Raw genomic sequence first — 18124 nt, forward strand, 5'->3', positions numbered from 1 at the left:
AAAATGCTGATGTGTTTCATTAAAGGAGAAGATTGAGATTAGTTGCCATCCCTCGTACCTTAGCAACATTACGTTATATTTGGTTTATTATTCTTCGCATAATAATGTGGTTGGCAATCCACACAAAACATATATTGTCTAGTAATTGCATTGAAGCTTTGAGAAGCAGAAAGGAAACATATTCAGCATAAAGATTAGCGGAAGTATATAATGGAGGGAAAACACCCCGGAAAGACAAGACGGGGAGAAATGGCAGCAATATGTGTACACAGGTAAAAATAGGTTTTTAAGCTTTGTTGAAGAGGGATTTATCCATCTTCCCTGCTGTGGTCTAACATTTGCGATGTTTTGCAGTTGCTTCAGATATTGAGCAAGTGGTTATTTTTGGCACAACAGACATAAGCAGTATGATCAACATCTACTTAAAAGAAATCACTGGGAGGCATCGAGTTGATAGGAGGAAAAAAAAAAGTTTTCAAATGCTGAAATAAAAGAGTGCTGCACAGGAAATAGTCGTAGCGTTTAAGTCTCATCAAGGCCAGCTTTTTAGCTCAAGGGAAAGAGAACACAACGTGGTATTATTAGAGGGAAAATGAAACAACTCCTGGGGCTTTTGAAAACATTCCCTCGGGTGGCTGATTTTTAATATAAAGGATTTAATGTACAAGAAAATCCTTGATAGAACTTTTGAATAGTGGGTGAGGTTGAAGAGATCACAAAGGGAAATATTCAAAAGTTTGCAAGTGACAGAATGAGAGCAGAGATGAAAAAGACTCACACATGAGACCAAAATTGAAAGAATGATATCGCTCGGAAAAAAAAAAAAAGTCTTTTGGGTTGCAGAATCCAATAGGGGCAACAAATGAGATGAACTGGCTAGACAAGTAGGGAAGAGAATAGATTGGGGTAATAACATTTGTGGATCAGATCCAGAGGTAAGTGATGGAACAATTGGTTTTAGACGGGGCGTGTTTCATTCACTCGCCTAAAACATACACTCAGAAGCTATATAGCCAGACAAAGCAAAGCTGTGCCAACGAGCTGAGGCTCTCGCCATTTGTCAGTATGACTTCCTACTCTTTAAGAAAGAATTACCACTTTTAAAAAAAGGAAGACGTACCATACAATTGTGAAAATAATGAATAATTAATTACTCTTGTATGTAGTATGTATGTTTAAAGCTTTCCACTCTTGTCATTGCATTTTTATTATTATTTTGTCCCCAAACTTTGTAAAACACCTACTCATGATTCTTTGTGTGTCATACTCAGCCGCGATGCCTTACAAGAACACTGTAACATCTCCAGGCAACAAAGAGGTAAACCAGAAAACCACACAGTGAATTATTCTACCAAAGCCTAACTTACTTAAAACCTAATTTCCATGTAAAGAGCAGTAAGGAAAAGCTTCCTCAAGATTTTTTTTTTTCTAAATTCAGAAATGTTATTAGTTTTGCTACACACAGACCGACGAAGAAGAGCTAAATTGAAAAAAACCCGACATTGACTTAAAGTTTTAAAGAACCAAAAAGGTACAAGGTAACAAAAGTCTCTCTGGAATGCTCATCCTCAACAAAAATTGATACATCTGTTATCGGCCGACATTGTTCGTCACTAAATATTTATTGTACGATTAACTCAAGGACAGAGAGTCTGACACAACACACATTCCGAGCGAGCGGAGGAACAATGCCAATTTCTGATGGAGATAACGATTTAGCAATTTCATTATGATAGCCAGGAGAATTTTTATTTTTAATTACAGCATAACTTCGATGTCTTTTAATAAGGGAAGTTATTTCTCTGCATCATAGACGAGTCATTATTACTGCTGGTTAAAATAAATGTCCTTGTTCGACACTTAAGCTGGATTTTCCAGAACGTGTCCTTCTCTAGAATTCCAAAAACAGGTTGCGGATATGCAATATGTTAGCATGCAGTCGTGAAGCTACTGGATCTTCCGTTACAAATTATAGGCTGGCGATAATCATTTCAAGTGTCTACTCCTCCTCCATCTTTTATCCCATACTTTTTCAGCCCTTCCCATGCACTTTGAAATACGTATTCCAGTCTGTAATTATCAGCACTTGTATACATTTTTTGACACTGAGTGGTGTCAAACCAATGAGCCCCATTCTTATTTGTGATGGCCACCTACTAAGTGTTTCCAGGAACGCTAGAGTCATTTTCTAAAATGGACTATTAGAGGCCTAAATGTGCAATGGCTCATTATAAGTCCAGGCAACTGCTGGGGAAAGCTACATATACCTAACCTAAAATAGAAAAACTATAAAACACCATGATGACGACTTTCACCTTGGAAATGCTGTCTTGCAGTTGAGCTAGATTTGTATGGAGTTACATATTTAAGACTACATTGCACAAAAGTCTTTGACAGAAAACTATTTAACTTTTCTTTGTCCTCCTCATCAAAAAAGACGCCTAAAACATCCGTCTGTAATTTCCATCTTGTATTGAACAAATAAATCCAACAAAAGTTAAGTAAATCTTAAAATAGTTTCGAAGTAAATCTTGCACAAAATCAGTTTCTCATTTCATTGAAATACCGATGTCAATGCTGATAGCCAGGGATCTTCCTCCCAAAAAGACTTGTTTTACTTTATTTTCAGGAACAATTTGTCATGTTCTGACTTCAATCCAAAAGTGAAAACTACAGACGACCCAATGGATGTATTTTGATGTTTTTAAGTTGGTCTTTTTTTGAATGAGGAGGATGAAAAAAAGTGAGCCTTCATATGAAAATAAATGTATGCTTTTAACTCCAAAAAGACACAGATGACTCTACAAATTATTTTAACCCTTAGTTCAATACAAATCTTCACATAAAAATACATTTCTATGTGTCTTTTTAAAAAGACACGGATTACCCTGAAAATTATTTTAATCCTTAGTTCAAATTTGATTTTGGGTAAACTATGACTTAACAATATTGGCTTCAGCAAGACCGGCCTTCCTCCCTTCAGTAGCTACTTCGTGGACAAGTCCAACCAATTAGAGCAAAAGGCATTTAGCAGCAACTCACTGATTGGTTGGCTTTGTTGCAACTTTGTAATTGCATTTGTTGTGAGAGTGAAAAAAGTTTTCCAAAGAACAGACTCACATTTAGTTGAGGCTACAGTGGCAAATTTACTTCACTTGTTAGTCAAGTAAATGAGACCGTTATGGAGCCAATTTGTAAAAACTGATGAATGGGACTGAATTTCAAGTGTCAACAGTGTCTTCAATAGTTAAGACTCAAGCTGTTTTTTTTTAACTAGGCGGTAAATAAGAATTTCAATGCTGCAACAGAACGTTGCTGTGTTTTTCTTGTGGCTGCCAATATCTTTTTTTGCAATTCCTCATTGGCTTCACTTTATAATAATGGACTTTGATCAACAATAAATAATCGTACCCTTTTAAAGTTGCAATTAATAGTGATCAATCATTGCCCATAATAATATGTTATCGAGTCTCAAATGATAGTTTGTTTGAACCGCTCTATTCTTTCATTTCTCTCTGGTTGAAAGCAGACTTCTGTTCGTGCAGAGGGCGACCCCGCCAAACATCCACAACATCCTCAGCTAAGAACATTCTTTGATTACTCTCGCCGACTGTAGGTTTAGCTGCAACTCTTTCTGGTGCCGGTGGGTCCAACAAATGAGTAGCACAATGTTTCTTTTGCCATATAGCTTTGTTTTGAGGAGTCGTCTCCGTTTCCACATCCCTGACTTCAAAAGCGCTGTGAGCTTGTGTAAACATATTTAAGGGATGCAAGAAATACAAGAGAAAATACTTGGAATACGAATGACTTGACACAACTTGTTTGAACATTGTATTTGGTTTCTAGCAATTCGGACGGATGGATTCACTCTCTACACAGCAGCAGGCCGACAACAGAAATGACGATGGGCAGCAGCGAAAGGGGACGAGAGGTTTCTGGCAGAATGATCAAAAGCCGCCAGCTGCCACGGCCACAGACAGCTGTTGGTATAAAAACTCTGATTTAAGCCTGGCCTGTTTTTTTTTTTATGTCTTGCTGATTATACTGAGAATTGTACTTGGGGCAGATGTGACTGCAGGCTCGAGGTGTGGCCGAGAAACACGTTTATTATTTCTGTAGTGTTGCCTTTATTTTAATGACACCTCAATATGAAGAAATAGGAAGATAAAATGGCAGCATCATCCTTCTTCTCCGGTAGATCATCACTCCATTAGGCTCATTGTTACCTGTGACGCAGACTGTCAGGTTGTTGTGCAGAAAAGTGGATCAGATGCGAGCGCTCGTCTTCAGTTGGCGATGTCTAAACATAACAGATGTGACGGCTTTGTCAGAGAAAAGCATTGGCAAGAAAAAACAGAGAAGTTCCGATGAGGAACGACAGGCCTTGAAGAAGGCAGCCTTTGCCTGGACGTGCGGTGGAGCTTGTCTCATCCGATGGGTCTTCACAGTGGATATTTTGAGCCAGGAAGAAAACAACCCGTGTGAAAACGTTGCTGTCAAAAAGGAGTGCGCGATTAGAGATTGGGAAACAGAATGGTGTGGGGAAGACACTCCAGACAGCATGAAGGGGGGTGAAGAAAAATCCGCGGGAAAAGTGCTCCCCCTCCTCTCATAACGTTCAGAGGCTTTACTTAATACAATAGCTTGGTCGCTTGATGTGAGTTGAGATGACAGATAAAAGCCCAGGAGGGATTTTGACAGGTAGACAAGTGGTGTTAAACAAGACCATCGACAGGGCAAATGGTTCCATGTTCCCTGACCACATCGACTCCTGCCACAGAGAACTTTGATCACTTCCCTCATGCACACACACACACACCCACAGCTGAGCCATGGATTGATCCGCTTGTAAGAGGCCATTACCTGGTTTCTGTCTGGGAGGCTGGATCAAAAACGGTTTTAATCTTAAACCATGACAGAGCTGCAAAAAAACACAAGTTCTGCTGACAATAATAAGAGTTATTAGAGATGAATTCTTTTAAAGGACATTTCATTTAATGATACATGTACCGTATAAGATCCACTACGGTTAAAGGAACCGGGAAAATATAATCTACAATACCATGGTAGCGCAAAAACATTCAACAACAACTATATACAAGTTGTAGATCGTAGGTACAGTACATGCCTTATTTGAAAGACAAAAATACCAGCCGAACATCGCCAATGCTATGTATTAGATATTTATCCATTTTAGCCTGTTTTAAGAGAGAGGATATTGTCCAGAACCATGTAAATCAATTTTATTACCTGACTTAACTGTACGTTGACAAGGTTTCATGAAATAATTTGTGTGAACATGAACTGTATGTGTGAAACACAATAACACACTTTGATGCCTCTCAGTCATTGAAAGGTGAAATAGAAGACAAGAAGACAGGCTACTTAGAAACACTTTTTTTTCTCAGAGGTGTAATTGTATTTTGAAATTGTCCACTAAGCGGGGGACTATAGTCTTTAGTTTCTTCATGAGCAAAGCTCCCCACACACAGTAATTTCTCCTTAACAATCAACCTTTGGACTCTTACAGTTGTACTTTGAAGGCACTTGAAAAAAATCATGTTGTTAAATGATGTTCTTACATGTTCATACTGCACTAAAGGTCGTAATATCGTCTTGATCTTTTTATTTTTTCTCTCTTTTGGCAGATAAAGTTGCTTGCAAAGCAGAGCCTCCCCTCCTGATAGCTCAGGCGGTGTGAGACCATTGAGTAAAGAGCGCTGACACGTTCAATAAACTCCCTAAACACTCATGAAAATATTCAATTAACTTAAAGGTGCAGTAAGCTATAGTTGTTGTGCCGTCATTGAGCAATTATTCCATAGTAATCTGAAGAGTTCTTGGGCTAGGTTTGAGCTGGCTTGAGAACACTTTTTTTGTGGAATATAGATATCCCAATACACTTTACAGTTTTGGTAAGACTAAGACTATATGTGATACAGGGAACATACTTGATAAAAACGCTGACAGGCTTCCTTACTGTCCAATCCACAGAGATCAATTGACGGAATTTTGTCAAAATCAACTTCAATATGATGCTAATGTTCATCAATTATGTTTTTGTGTATATTATGTTGGCAATTTATCTTAAGTTTTGGGTCCTGGCCTGGTCAAGTTCTTCAACTGAAAAAGCCTAGGACTTGGACTGGGGGACGTCTTGATACCAAACTTACACCAAACCATGAAGTTTTATTTTTTTGCCACTTGGAAATGAGAAATAGTGCAACAATTATCAGATGACAAACCAAAACGGTGAGGAGACAATTTTCTTGAGATCTGCGCTGCGAAAATATAATTAAGTGATTATATTATATTGTATAGTTTTTCAGGATCATCTTGCGGCATTACTGTTGACAAGACTGTAAGTAAAGAGTATCCGGTCAATTTCTGAAATAAAAAACTATTGCATTTCACTTCAGAACGAAACATAAACATTACATCAAACCAAGCCATGTGCACCAACATGTAACTAAAAAAAAAACCTTTATCACCTGTGTTGGACTTTTGAATGAACCTTTTTCACAGAGCATTGTTCTATTGAAATGCATCAACCAATTGTTCATAGTGCGTAGCATCCTTCACTCTACGGCGCTCTTTGTGTGTGCTGCCGCTTTCAAGAATATGAAAAAGACCATGACCAACAAATACCTTCTATGTGGTTGTAGGCTGGCAGAACAGGTGGGATGAGAGTCTTAATGCCTAATTGACCCTAAATGGGATTTTAAAAAAATTATGTGTTTTCGAAGAATAAGCCAAAAGCCCATAGTGGACTACTAAAGGTCACATTGTCGTTTCCTTCTTTTACAATGTGACAAACATCTATGAAATCAAACTGTTGCCAAGACAGCAGAGGCAGAACTGAAGAAACTCTGAGGTGCTAATATGTTTTCCCATTGTGTCAAATCGTGTTGGCAGGACACTGACCTTTAAAGGGACAGAAATAACTGGTGTTTTCGGTATGTCAGCGGCACAAATTCCCACGTCCGATATCACTTAAGTTTCCCTCAGAGCCTGAGCTCTTTAAATGTAGACTGCCTCAGAGAGTCCCAAATTCACTAAAGTGACACAGCCTTGTTTTTTTAATCACCCAGTTCATCTTCTGTTTATACCAAACTTATGAAAGAACTCAAAATTCATTCTTTCTCTGCGCTGTGGAGGATTACTTTTTTTTTCTTCTGCCCAGACTTATCAGACTCAGAGGGCAGCAAATGTAAAAGCTTTCATGAACTGGCCACAGGCTGAATTATGATTGTGCCACCACTCTGAGGACACCAGAGCATATTTCACAAACAGCATGCAATTTTAAGGCTTAAAGAAGCTTCTTTGCCAAATAAAAACTAATTTAGTCGGTGGAAAGACTTTTTGTACGTGAAGCGAAGGACTCATAAATGCTTAATGCCCAGGTTTCATCATCTGCGGTGCGGGTTTCAAGCCTTGTAGCAACGTGGTGCATGAATACATAAATGTGCCTCCGCTTGATCGTTTGCATCTCACGGTTACGGTGATGAATGACAACGCCTTGGACATTAGCAAGTGGGCTTGACATGAGGGGGTTGCGGAGTAATGGAGACCTCGATGTAGGGGTGGTTGCACCATCAGTCATGGTCGACAGGTCAGATGGAAGCAAAGTGGGACGTGCTAGGGCGTCTAACAGATAAACGACTATACATCGCCACGGAGGCAGCCATTGTTCGGCTCCAGACCATTGCTTTCCGCGCTCCTTGAATAGTCATATGTTGCGAGCCGTGGTCCATTAGCTGTGGGTGGCAACGGAAATAGACATTGGTGTGTGTCTGGGCGTGTGTGTGTGTGTGTTTGTGTGTGTATTTTCATTTCCTCCTGACAACAAGAAGAATAAAGTCGTCAAAGTAATTTGTAGTGACTGGCAGCCCATTTTCTGCAAAGAAAAGAGAAGTGGCCTGGAGAGGAAACGTGACAAGGGCAAGGAATCCAAAACAAGTCAATGTGATGCAGAAAGGAGTGCGGGCGAAGAGGTAAAGAGGAGAGAGTTACATGGCACACTCTGAAAGGTCAACGTCTCCTTCTCTCATTTGTCTTAGCGGTTGAACTTGCCAATTAGCCACCGGCTGCAACTCTTAGGTCAGGAAAGCCCTGAATCAGAGATTAGAAAATTAGCAGGTTGATGAATGAAGACAGATGAACAGTAAAATAAATGAAATAAATTACAATTGGGCTGATAGGGGTTTAACCAACCTTATTCATTTAAAAAGAAAGGAAAGGTAAAATTGGAGAAGGGTCTATGAGTTTTTCTTCATTAACACAAAGTTAATGCACAATGTGAATTTAGCTGTTAATAATTAAAGATAATTAATAGTTTTATTTACTTTTGGACCAAGCGTAAAGATAGGTTCATCACGTCTTCCATTTTAAAAAACACTGGATTTCATGACACTTACTCAGACCTTTCCTTTTTCAATTTTCTCTATTTGACCTCTCCTTGATATACTGTAGTTCTGAGTTATGAGATGTCAAATTTATTGTCGTACAATGACAAGGCTAGTTTTCATAATCGAATACCCAAACAACTCTAAATGAGTTTTCTCTCCAGCACAACGAACTCCTGATGACAAAGCTGTGCCACTTATCTTGTCTTGTTCAATTACATCAACGTTATGGAGAGTTAGGCTGTTGGGGTTTTCAAAACAAAATGTAATTTCTAAAATTTAAAGCATCACCACCAGAAAAGCCTTGATGATTTGCCAGGAAAATGAAAATAAATATGCCAATGAACTAATATTGGTAGTTTTTTTCACAAAAGCCACAATGAACAATAGTTTGAACATAGTTTCCAGCATTGTATAAGAGGTTATAATAATCACATTATCTTTTTATTTATTTTTAAACTGTGCTAAACTAGTATTAATGTATTGCTGGTGCTCAAAAAGTTGCCCAAAGTATGACAAATATCAAACACAAAAAAACATTTTAACTATTTAAAAAAAATCAATGTTTCTGAAATGCATTTTGAGCATCTTTCATTCGTAATAAACTTATTTTAATGTCAACTGATGCGTTTTTAAATGTACATCTACATGAATATGTGTACACAAGTTTTTTCTCCACATTTTAAACAATCATTTTCAACAGGGAACACAAAGGCTGAATTAAAAAGGAAGAAAGAAACAGTTTGCTTTCAAAATTACTTCCTGACCTCCAGCTTCGCAGTGACTGTACCCTTTAGAGTTAAATTCAAACAACTCAGTGACGTTTTTTTGTTAGTTTTTTTTGTTATTGTTATTTTTTTGTCAAAACTCACTCTATACTTTTCAAGAATATGAGACAGAAATTGTCTCTGGAGAAGAAGTCCTTATGGCTCTGCTAAACCCATTCACTTCTAAAAGCGCCAGAAGCTTTTCTTTTTTCATTTACACAGTGTCCAAGATCAATTTTGTCCTGACACTCGTGGTCTGCTGCCCATCTGTCCTAATCCATGTCATCCCAATGTTTCCTTAAGCATCACCATGAGGTTTAGATTTGTATTAGGTTTTTTTTTTCTTTTGGACTCAGCTTGATGGATTGACGTATTGAGTTTGCGACAGATTCACACCCACACTCTCTGAGGATCAAGTGTAATAACTGTACTCCTCCTCTCTCCACATCTCAGAAACTGCAGTATTTGAAGAGGAAAACATTTGAAATAAATTGCATATCACAGATCAAAAACATAGTATACATTGTTTGGTGTTATTGATTCTTCAGAAGCATATGACCGTGACTCTGGATAAGTCAAGACGCTCGTTTCAGTCAAGTTTACTCAAAATAAAAATAAATAAATAAATAGGACAATAAAACAAATGAATACAAGTAAAAAAAATGATTACTTCGAACTGAAGAACTTCCCAAACTCAATCATAAGCTTTAACTTCATGGAGAATGGCAAAATCAATGCAAACACAATCCTGAACATCCCAACAGACCAAGCACTCGGCTATAATAATAATAATTGTATCGTCATAAACGTTGAATCTTAACATAATCGTTTAGATGCTAACAAGGCTTATGGAGACGATATATATATATATGTGGGATTTTTAAAGTTGAAACAATCAAAGCACACAAAAACATAGTGATAACATTTATTGATTCGTTTTCCTGACTCGTCATAGTGAGGAGTATCACTAAAGATAATATCAAATAATTTACTCATAATAATTTACTTTAATCATAATGAACTAATGTATCCAAATGATTCACTATTACAACTCCCTCGAGAATTTTGGAGTTCATAAATTAAGTTGCATATTGTTCCGTCCCGTGCCGATGCTACGACTAGCACCCATTCATCCAGTGTATCTGAATAAAACATTGCCAAACAAACCAATTCCATTCTTTTCACCTCAGTCGCTCGATTGGATAAAAATGTCTCCGAGAGAGAAAACTAATTGGGAGCAAAATGCTGAACACACACAATCCAGCTCAATCGTGAAAAAACGATCAATAATGGAAAACAGCAGGAAATTGTGACATAATTATTGGCTTCTTTCCTTTTCATATTTTTCCAATTTTTATAATTGAACCACCAAGAGTTGGAAAGGGACTGTATTTGTGTGTGTGTGTGTGTGAATTTGTGGCAAAGAGAGAAATATCGAAGGGAAGTTATTTTCACAGACTCATCTATTCCCTCCTGTCAGGTCCATCCATCGTCCAGCCATTTCCAACTTGTGTCTCATAGAGACCGTGCGACACACAAACAGAAATGCACACACCAGTCCACTACAAAGTCATTGATAGCTACTAAGCTTCTGCTGTGATCTCTCAGTCAAAGATATCGATCTAAGAGGCTGCCGTGCCGCACCTCGCTCTCAGTCAGGCTGTGACAAACGCACACACACACACTTAATGTGATGCAACGACAATGATTGAGCAGTCTCATCCAGACAACACTGCCGTAGGGGAGCGACCGGAGAGCAGATGCCTCTCTGACACGACATGAAGATGGTGTTGCTGTTGCGCATCTCTTGGAAGATTGTTGATTTGACTTAAGGTTAATGGTTCACCTACTCTCTCTCTCAATTGTAATTTCCTGGTTTTGGTTAAGGTGTCCAAACTATAGTTGGCAGCACGGGTGAACCAGGGATGGGGAGCATGAAACACATATAAAAGAAATAATAGTATTAATAATAATAATTCTATTCTGGACTATGAAGCATCACAGACCCTTGTATTTATGGCAAATTCCCCTATCCATCTTCAAGTTATAACTGAGGATTCAGTGTTGCACACCAATTGTACTTTTGAGGGTGCTGGTTGAAACCCGTAAGTTGGTATTCATTTTTCCAAAGTTGCTGATTGTGTTTGGGTTGCAATAAACAAGTGAGTAATTTTTAGAGGTATAGGGCCTGTCGCAGGGTCACAAACTGCTAAAACAACGGACCAATACACAGTTAGAACTTTAAAAGTCAAGACAACACATAATACAAACATACACCCCAAGAAAATTTGGAAAAAACATGGTCAAATAAAAAGGTATTTAGGTGTTTCTTGAAGGAGTCAGTAGACTCAAACATCAAACAGCAGAGAGAGAGGAAGATCGTTCCAAAGCTTAGGAGCAACAGCCTGGAAGGATTTCTCTCCTCTGGTCCTGAACCGTGTTCAGGAACCATCAGTAGATTCTGATCCACAGACCTAAGAGCCCGAGCTGGGGTGTAAGGCTGGATCAGATCACTAGACCATAAATAGCTTTGAAAGTAAGAACTAGAATTTTTAGAATTTATCCTGAAAGAAACTGGCAGCCAGTCTTCTACTAGAGCTCATAATTCTCACAGCAGGCGAGACAGCTCCTTCTTGTTTAGACACAAAAATAAACTGTTACAATAGTAGTATTATACTCTACCTTTAATACTTTATTATGTGAATACAGAATAAACAACAATATTTTTCTCTTTTTATTTTTTGTTCAGACATTTTAATCTTTATCATTATCCTTAAGCACCGATTATGACCCATGCAACCGCAGCTTAAGTGGTATGTACAAACAAAAACGATTACATTTTTGTGCCCTAGTTTCAAAATAAATGACCTTAAATCAATTTTAATAATTAATAAAAATTATGCAATTCACTTAATCAAATGCCCGCATCTTGAAATCATCATGTCTTGTGAGTGTTTTTTACATTTTGATGTACTGTATATGTTTAAAAAAAAAAAAAAAAGAGGTCTCGACAGAACTTCTTTAAATTAATAGAATAGTGTTGAAAATACATGTAACAGATAGATATATTAATATTTATATTTTTAAGGTTTATTTTCTTTGATCTGCTACTGAATTACAGGTCTTTACAGCGTGAAACCGGTGGACGGGGTTGCACTTGTCACTTTATGATTATTACCCACTCATAATTTATCAAGAGAGGCAGCTCAATGGCACAGCCATGCTGGTGAATGCTGTCCAGCTGCGAGACCCCCCACTAGAGATGTCAATCCGTCATCCTGGTGTGATTCTTGCAATATCTTTTTTAGAGGTCTTTTTTAAGCATTGAATGTCAGAATAATATCACGTTTACAGCCAGCTTGGTGGCCAAATAGTGGTACATACTTGTCAGAGTGACAAACTAGAAAGTGAAAGATGATTATTTTGATTTAGAATTTAACAAGGTTATAAAACACAACATAAAAGCTTCAACTTTGAGGGTGCAGGTTTGAATCCGGTAGTCAATATTGTAAAAAGTGGCTATATATATATATATATATATATATATTTAAAAAATAATTATAAAAGGAAAAACTATTAGCTCTGTCCCATTTATAGAGGTCAGTAGGTGGCGTGTCAATTTGGAAAAATATTCATTTTTAGTAACAATTCTAAATTCCATCCCTAATCCATGTATTTTTTTGATGTTTGACTTGTACAGCTCATTGCTTATTGAAATGTGTATGTATTAGGGACACATCTCCTCATATATACTTACATGATACATCACTATTTTCACTTTTTTTTCCTTTGTAATAAAAATAAGCAATTGTGATTATTCTCAGTTGCACTTAAAACTCACTGATTATATTTCTCTGCTCAATCCATGATAATTTGGTTGTTTTAGTTAACTCCTAGAATATGGTTGGTGACTTTAAACTTGTTTTTTTTTTTCATTATCTGATTAAGCTTTATGAAACAAATAATACAAATAAAACAAATACTTCTTCCTCAAACTGAACTCATAATCAAATACATTAATTTGACATAATGGATTAATCAATTTATTGTATCTGTGCTTATGGTTGGTTGGACTTCAGGCGCTTATTTGCTTCATGATACATTTCACTAATTTAAGTAGGGGTAGGGTAGTTAAAAAAAAAAAGGTTTGGTGCCATCTAGTGGACTCTAAAAAAAGGGCAATGCTTCATGAAGCTTTATCATTACCTGAAGGAACATGGAAAAATAAAATAAAATATTGTTGGGCTAATGAAGCTTCATGAAACAGTGTCCTATTGTTTAGAGGTGAGTAGGAGGTGACCTTAAATAATAACAATAATAATAATAATAATAATAATCTCTATTTATATAGCGCCTTTCTAAATAATGATGTATGCTGTAGAAAAAGAACAGAAATATTGACAAAGAGGTTATGGTTGGTTAAGATAATATAAAAAAGTCTGAGAAGACATAAAAAAACAATATATTTGAAACTATCAACCTGGCACAAGAACAGGTTGATCGCAATGTCACTGTATTTACCTTTTATTTAAAATCCGCAGATCATTTGCACAACAGTTCTTTGCACCTTTTGTCTGTACATTGACTCGGTCTCTATAGCAGTAATTAAGAGCCTGTAGTGTTGCACAGCACGGCTAATCCTGCAGAGCCGACTCAATCCACTGTGTTAGTAGATTATAGCTCACGGCATGGGCCCTTGTTATCACACTGAGACAAACCCACACACACAAAGACGCTGCCGGCGCTGCTGAAAACACACAATAATGAATAGTTTATGTGCTAAAGTGCGACTCCTTCGTCTATGACACCTTCGGGCATTATTTGTGTTTGCAATTAGATTACCCTGACTCTGCAATTCAGAATGACGAGTATGACTTTTTTGGGGAGTTGTTACTTGTACCTCCCTGCCTTTTCGGTTTGGAGGAATGTTAATGGAATGAAATTCCACTCATCCTTGCTACTGGCAATATTTGTTGGTCGCAGATGTGTATTAGCACAAGGCCCCTGGTTTTATACAGGTCCATGTTTTCCGCCATTTCCAGTCAGATGTTCCACTGAGAATGGAATTCAGGGAACAGTTATTTCAAAGGCCATGTGTTTGACTGATTGCTAGTTTTATCAGCACCAGGTGGTGTTTGGATGCAATCATAATGTTGCAGGCAGTTGGTTTCAACATTTTTGTTTTGTTATTAGTGAGCAAACGCACTCAGCATTTGCAAGAGGTCAATGCATTTCATTTGGTTGAAGCCAGTGATACATTTATGACACACAACAAAGACACAAAAGTCAATGGAGCTCTTAGTGGAAAGCTTAATTAGATTTCACTTTCCAGAATAACAGAATAATGGTTCTTAACAACTTGTTTGAATCAAAGTTGAGATGATTCTCAAGTTGAACTGTGTAGTTAGATATCAACAAGAGTCACCTTTGGCTTACAAGCAAGGAAAAATGGAAATATTGTGTTTTAAATTGTGGCTTAAGGGTTGCTACATCTAAGAAATTGTTGAAATTGTTACAGACGGATGTATCAGTTTTTACAGATGTTTTTTTTGTTTTTTTTACAAGTTACTCTCAGTCATTCGGCATTGGATGCCAAGAAATTTGACTAGGGCGACTTGCTATAGTGTTACAGTTCTCATGACCGGTTTTGGTCCTCAAGGTCACCTTTATCATGTTCTTGGTATCGACCGCCTATGGTCTTGGGCCGTAATAGCTGTCTTTCAAAGGATGATGTACAGTGAATATTATTAAGACATTAACAGATCATTTAACTGTGAGTTTCTTGGTCTCTTGTGGAGATCTCTGGTGTAGAACTTAGACTGACGCGAAGAAGTGAAAGGTCTTCTTGGATGGCTTTGGTTTTTCTAAGGCAATATGGCGTGGGCATCCCACACTGGGTAAAGGGCAGCCAATAATTTATTTTTAGCTGTGTTTATAAGCTTCTGCCCTGCCAGCCAGTTATCAGTGGTCAAGTAAATGTACAGCAACAATAGAGGAGTGGTAGAAGGTCAGCAGCAACTATGCAAGTCTTTCTATGGTGGTCTGGGCTCAGTTTAGTCTTGACCTGGTGAAATGACATGCACCAAACTCAAATCTAGGATCCAAAGTAGATTAGCCATCACGTTGATATAGTCACTGATGGAGATGCCAGTGTTTAGGATAAGATGAGGAACAGAGATGTCAACAATTACACAGAGACTTCCAATAACAGTAAAAGTCTTGTACTTCAAGTTATAGACAGTTTGATACAGATTGTGTTCCACCATAGTGGGGTCAGTGATGTGTTTTTTTTTTGCAAAAGAACTATGATAGATGCCTTCAGACATGTGAATATTCTACATGTCTGAAAAGAGTCCTGTCAGCTGAACTGTACATCCTTTGATCACCTCCGCAGGATACCATCAGGGCCAGAAGCTTTCCTGGGGTTCACAGATCTCAGTTCTCTTATAACCTCAGAACTGATGGTGAATGGTCTTGTTTTGAAACCTGGAAAGAATCTTATTACACCCATCTTAACTCTGCTTAATTTGAAATGGAGCCTAATGTAGATATGAGTATTTTTTGGAATATGGGATGGAGGTCATGTTTTGCATTGGTAGGACTTTATTTAAAGCCTTAAAAAAACAGTGCCTACAAAGCTTTCCATTTAATAAGGATGATTGGAAAAAGAAAGAAAAATGGATGCTGGGATGAGAGCAAAACTTTGTATTAAAAATTAGTTGAAGTACCCGGCGGATTTTCACTAAACGAAAAAATGAAAAATATTTTGAATAAAAATTCAAAAGCCATGTTATTAAGTTAGTTAAAAGTTGTGCCATCGGATATTTTCAGCTCATCCTGGTAAGTTCCAAAAAATGACACAGGACCTGCTATGGGCTACAAGGCTGTGGCTTGCTAAATATTTGAGCTACGGAGCTCTAATTTAAAACCTTCCTTGAAATAAGGTGAAGAAAATGAGCCTATTTAGGCTATTGTACTTGGAGTATAACATAATAAGGGAGTACCTGTTTTTGCCTTCACAAAGATTGGGCCAAAGACATCTTTACAAATATAGACTTAACGACATGAAAAACGAGATTATAATAATCCACTAGCAGAAAAGGTTGAACCTGCAGAGACAAGCAGACAATATCAGGTCGGGAATGAAAAGTACTGGTCTGAAGTTGTTTTTTGGTGGAAATGATCGATTTCATCCTCCTGCGTGTTTCAACCGGCCCTTGAAGTCCGGCCTAGAAAGGAGCATAGAGAGGGCCATCGCTGAAGGGGACATTGCAAAGGCGCAGGAGATGAGCGAAAGACTCGCCACTCAAGCTTGCTGTGAAAATTGCAGAAGCTGCAGATTGACGGGACTTTGTAAAAAAATAAAACAAACAGAAGACGATTTACGGAACAGCAAGAAGAGGAAGAAGCAGAGAGCATGGGGGTTCGAGGCTAAACAGCGCTGGTAAACCAAAAGCAACATGGGATTCATGTGACCGACACACGACAAGCAGGATTTGGGTCTTAAATTCACATCAAGCTTAAATATTTTTCTTTTGCTCATGCTCCGAATTTAAGTAGCCAGAAACAATGAAGAGATTATTGTTCGTTTGGATAGCGAGCTGGCGTTGTTCAAAAGCTAAAGAGAGTGTGCCGCCCTGCACATATTATTTCTCAACCCACTTAGCTTGAGAATCAAAGGTGCTGAAAAAAAAAAAAAAATCAAAGCTCAGTGTTTGTGCTTTTACCAAGTGAAGTTACAAGCTCTTCTTTCACACAAATGCACAATGCCAGAAATTAGGTACAATTGTATTTTGGACAGAAAATTCCATCAATGTACTGATTGAATCATGACACACAAAGTGAGAAGTATTTCTTTACATTCTGAGTCTGCACGCATCATCAGTTTACTCACTCGAATTATTCTTCTGGATACAATTTTGACAGTGTTATTCTGTGAGGTACATTACAACTTTACAGACAATAGACATTTCCTGGAAAACTACACTTATGAAGATGATAAAGGTCTTACCATGCAGTCATTGAGTCAGAGCGCTAAATTATTTGACTTGATCAGCCAGCTGTAAATAAAAATGGCTGATTTGGCGTTTTTGAAGATGGCTGGATTAAATCAATAGTATGTTCTGATTGCATCGACTCAAATACGAGACGTCCGAACAGGCATTGCACGTTAAATTTTCAGTACCAGTCCAGGCCAGTGTCATTTTTTTGGAAAAAATCTGCACAAAATAAATTTCTCCTCATCCATCCTGTCAAGTACGTGAAGCATTACTCTCTTCACAGAGAAATATTTTCAAATCTCCTTTTTTAACAAGGCCTCTATTACTAGGTTACAGCAGAAGACTTGCTCACACCGAGTTTGGTTCTGCTTGAGTTTTCTACCTATTCTTTCTCGCCTCTATTGAAAAACGCAGTAATTTGCCGATACTGTTTTTTCTTTTCTCTTATATCGTTAATAAGTTAAATCCTAGTGGCACAGTGAATGCAATTGAATTTAAAATAATTGAATATGTTGGTACACACGCACAGCTATGATGTTATGTTTCAGGGTTGAAACCCGTGCTTCTTCTTTTTAAACTGACACTGATACACTGCTGTTATATTCTACAACCGCATCTCTCTTCACAGTGTTTAAAAACCTCACAATCTGAATCCTACCCAACTTAATTTCCAGATTCCACCATATTAGCCATCTCTCAGATATACTTGTATCTGATCTTACTCTGGTTTAATATCGATTGAAAGTAAAGATCAATTTAAAAGCAGTGCAAATTAACAATTCAATTCATGATTCCTACTTCCCCAATCAGCCCCTTCCAGCACTTATGTATTTCTTAACTTTTGGTTCCAGCCGGTGGCAGAAAAAAGGCAAGTTAATATGAGTTTCTTTCCATTCATAATCAAATGAAAATGTCAAACCTTTCATGGTTGTTTACTTGTGCGCTTCAGAAG

The 18124-nt window shown here is 37.6% G+C and overlaps 1 protein-coding gene and 1 pseudogene across 1 annotated transcript in view; one reads left to right on the forward strand and one right to left on the reverse strand.

Annotated features, from left to right (window-relative positions):
- LOC148086635 (neural-cadherin) overlaps window positions 1-18124 on the reverse strand; it is a 288414-nt gene that overhangs the window by 250261 nt on the left and 20029 nt on the right. The gene's annotated exons all lie outside the window — the stretch shown is intronic.
- Window positions 15047-16647, forward strand: LOC148086636 (protein FAM204A pseudogene; annotated as a pseudogene).

The sequence above is a fragment of the Callionymus lyra genome, chromosome 2 (assembly GCF_982586985.1).
Source record: "Callionymus lyra chromosome 2, fCalLyr1.hap1.1, whole genome shotgun sequence".
Lineage (NCBI taxonomy): Eukaryota > Metazoa > Chordata > Actinopteri > Syngnathiformes > Callionymidae > Callionymus > Callionymus lyra.